Below are 4,190 nucleotides of genomic sequence, written 5' to 3'. Positions count from 1 at the left end.
CTTTTGAGCTAGAATCTCCTCCACGTGGAACACTTTGTCTTTACCCACCTGTACCTTCTGTAATTCCTTCTCATAAAAAGATCCCTCTATAATTTCCCCGTCATAATCTTTTAATGTGTAGACCGGGGGTATGCGCGGCAGACATTCTGTGATCGTGAAAAGCTCGGCACTGTATCCTTGCATGTATCTTTTATCGAAAACACCCCTCAACTTGGATATGCGAACCAAGTCCCCCACAGCGAATTTAAAATTAATTTTTCTCTTACGGCGAAGGGGGAGCAAACCATACAGATTTTTAAAGACTTGAAATGAGTTTTCCGAAGAGACCTCGGAGGGTTTCATCCTTATACTCTTATGATAACTATTGTTATACCCTATTACTAAATCTTGAACTATATCGATATATCTATGCGTGTTGTGCGCTGTAAAATAGCGCCACATGCGCTCCTTCAGAGTTCTGTTAAAGCGTTCAACAACTGAAGCTTTCAAATCTGAGCCAGTAGCAAAATGTACTATATTGTGCTTCTTCATGAGTTTCTGAAAAGTCTTATTAAAAAATTATTTTCCGCCATCAGTCTGCACTTTCTTCGGGGCGCCTCCTTCCTTTAAGATAGATTCAAAGCCCTGGTCACTTCTGCACCACCCTTATTTTTTAAGACCCTGACAAAAGCTATTTTAGAGAAAATATCTATAACCGTTAGCATGTAGCGATTTCCCTCATTTTTATCTGCAAGGGCCTGCATGTCACATAGATCCGCCTGAAATTGGGACATTGGTTGGGTAGAAAAAACTCTATTTCTGGGAAAATGTTTTCTTACGGGTTTATGCAGAGTGTGCGCATCCTGCTCTGATAGCCACTCATTTACTTTAGCATCGCTTAACCGGCTACCTGTTTCTTCGGCTATAGCTCTCTGTAAACGTTCCTTACCACCATAAGCCCCCGGGTTAGAGGGATTATAATAAATGTTTTTCAACATCTGCTCTGCCATCCTTCTTGCCTCTCTGAGGTACAATAACGTTAATGAGCCACTTTCAAATAACGACAACAGTTCAATTTCATTTTGGGGTTTTTTATTTTCAAGAAAACATGTCTTACGCATACAGACAATTCAGAATTCGTTGCAGGATACATGTCCCCGCTTTCTCAATGACCGCATCATGCAAAACCCGGTATATTTGGTTGAGATTAACAGGTTTGTTTCACTGAATTTTTACAACACACACATCCGCTATAAAAGTATATAAACAACAAATATGATACATGTTACAATTAAATGGTGTTTCAAACAAATAAAGTAAAATCTTAGACAAGGTTGTTTCTAGTTCTTCAGAATCACCACAAAGCCGGGTTACCATTTGTGTCCATTGTAGATACTCGCCCGCATGTCGTACATGATTCATGATTTGTTCCATTTTCAACACCCGCTCTACATTAGTCCCGGAATTGTGGGTTGTGTAGAACGATACATTGTTCACTTTATTTTCAATAATTTGATGCATAACAATTGTAAGTTCTCTCAAAAGAAAAAATGTGTTTAATCTATCTAACCTCGTATACACATAGTTACCCATTGCTCTACATCTAAATAACAAAAATGTCACTCGGTCTCTTGGGGTTTATTGAGCCAGAAAGTCATCACGTCAGCCACCACAGCCTCCCGGTATTTGTTATTGTCCACCAGGGTGTGTCGGATTTCTTTGAGTTTCTCGTGGATGTGAATCGCCTCCTTCAGTTCGTGTAGGAATGCCTCGGTTACCCCGTAAACTCTTGGGATAGACGGCACAAGGCCCATAGCCTCCAGGGCTCTGACCAGCGATGGTATTAACCGGCAGGACCAAAGTCTTTTCACCAGCGCCTCAAAATTGTTGAAGAAGTAGTATCTTAGGGGGTCGTATAGGCAGGGATGCCGGCGCTGGCTGGGGTGATTAATCTCACAACCGATGCATTTTTCTCGTATATATTCTCCAATCACCACGTCTAAAAGCGTGGCTACAGAGGCCTTGATGGTGTCCACAAAAATAGTACTGACCACCCCATCAAACACGTCCTCAGGCTGTGTACATGTAGGGGGTGTCGAGGGTCTTGCCAGGGGGGAGTAGAATGTAGGGCTGCGCGGTATACAGTCCTTAGTGTCGGCCTCCCATGACGTTTCAGAGTTCTGGTATGCGTTAGGAATATCCATGGTTAATGCGTAGGTTAAGAACTGTAGGTTTTAAAGGAACCTCCTTTTATTGTTGAACCAGCCCCCGGGGGTATCTGGGCGTGGTTAACTACGCAGCTTACCTAGTTTTCTTCGGGGACTGCCCATTCTGACGATGTACCTTCTTGGGGCTGCTTTGAGTCGTAATCCTCCGGATTCGTATAGATTATGCACTTCTTTAGCCGAACAATGCTCTGCCGCTGTTGGCTCTGTACAAACAGAGCGTCCAACACATCCAACATTTTCAATTCCAATAAAGGCCAACTTTTAAAGGGAATAAGCATTCGAAGCCTAAAATCACCGACCAAACCGACATCCCTGATGTTTTGTTTGCGGATTTCCTCGGTGCTGATATAGAACTCCACGCAGCCACAGGGAAGGCCATTCTTTCTCTGTATTTTCACCCGGTGAAATACTCTTCCAGAGGGGTCCGGGGTACCTTCCCAACGGGTCTCGTAGCCTGTGAACACGCTGTAACCCTTGGTGAGACGGCTCAGTTCGGGACACAAAACCTGGCGAAAAACAGTCCAGTCTTCAACCCCATAGGCCACTCCTAATGTCTGGGCGGTATATTCTTCTCCTTCGGCTACCGTATAGAGCTTCACGCTACAGGCCAAGTAATCAAACAGATACCCCCATTGCTGGCCGTTAGACATAGGCACTTCATCTTTCAGCGCAGTTGCGGGCGGTATCTGGGTTCTATACACATTTAGAAACCGCTTTTTTGGAGCATCGTATATTGCGGCTGTATACTTTGCCCTTTCTCTATGTTTCAGACGCGGTCCTGCTTCAGTTGCTACAGTCATCACAGCTTTGCCACTGATCACAAAATCCATGTTTAAAAAAAAATAGCGTTTACGGTTCGGGATTCACAAACCTTGTTCTGGACATTTATAAGGCATATGCCCAGGACATTCCGGCTTCATCAGATACACATATGGGCGATAAATCTGGGGGGTCATACCCGGTCCAAAAGTTCAAACACAACAACCACAGTTCAACCAGGCCCCTAGACATCCATCAACTGGACTACTTCAAAGGATGACATAGAGATCTGAAATAACACAAAATAACACGTGACCACGGGAACAGGGGGGACGGGGAGGGGGCACATATTCGGACACGCAAAGGTCAGCATGACGTAAGGTCATCAATCAATCATTTTGACGCGTGCCGTCTACTTTAATCTCTCTTGTGATGTCAGGATATATAAGTTATTTTGCACAAGCTTTTGTGCCGAATATATTACATTTTTACAGGTGTCAAGCTTATGGGCATGTGGCAGCAGTGTGTAGGAGGGAGGTTACTAGGTGTGAGATGTGTGCAGAAGGGCATGAGACCAACGAATGTGTAGCATTGGGGAAAGTAGTGGTATACTGTATGTAGGGGTGCCCAGGGGGCTGGGGATCAGAAATGTCCCACGCGAGAGAGGCAGGTTGAGGTTTCCAGGGTTATAGTAGTGCAGAGGTTGTCATATGCTGAGGCAGTGAAGAAAGTAGGGGAAGAAGGGTCAAGGATCCTGAGAGGAGTGGTGTGAGTAGATCGGTACCAATACAGAGGAATAAACCAACAAGTGATATATGTTTCAGTTAGCATTTATAGAAATGGTTATGAACTGTACTGCAGGGATGGAATGTAAGTCGCAGAAAATTGAGGTTGCGGTGGCAGATGCAGAGAGGTATTTGGGTGTGCGAGACTGAACGTCAGAAGAGTTACAGGGTGTGTTAAGTGGTGGTGTCCCATCCTTTCAGGCTGTTGGCCTGAAGTAGGACTAAATATATTTAAACATTGGAGTATGCTGTTTTTTGTGAGTGCAGTGTTAGATAGTAGGGTATTTGTTTATTTGTTTAAACAAATTCAAGCAAAGTTATAAAGCAGTTATACTCCAGTCTAGTAGGTGGCGGTAATGCAACATTTATTGGATGCCAACCACCATTAAACCTCATCAAAGAAGAAGAAAAATTTATTTCGCGGAACTATACAATCCAA

This window comes from Oncorhynchus clarkii, chromosome 5, assembly GCF_045791955.1.
Source record: "Oncorhynchus clarkii lewisi isolate Uvic-CL-2024 chromosome 5, UVic_Ocla_1.0, whole genome shotgun sequence".
Taxonomy (NCBI): Eukaryota; Metazoa; Chordata; class Actinopteri; order Salmoniformes; family Salmonidae; genus Oncorhynchus; species Oncorhynchus clarkii.
The sequence above is the reverse complement of the archived record's forward strand: the minus strand, read 5'-3'. Positions refer to the sequence as shown.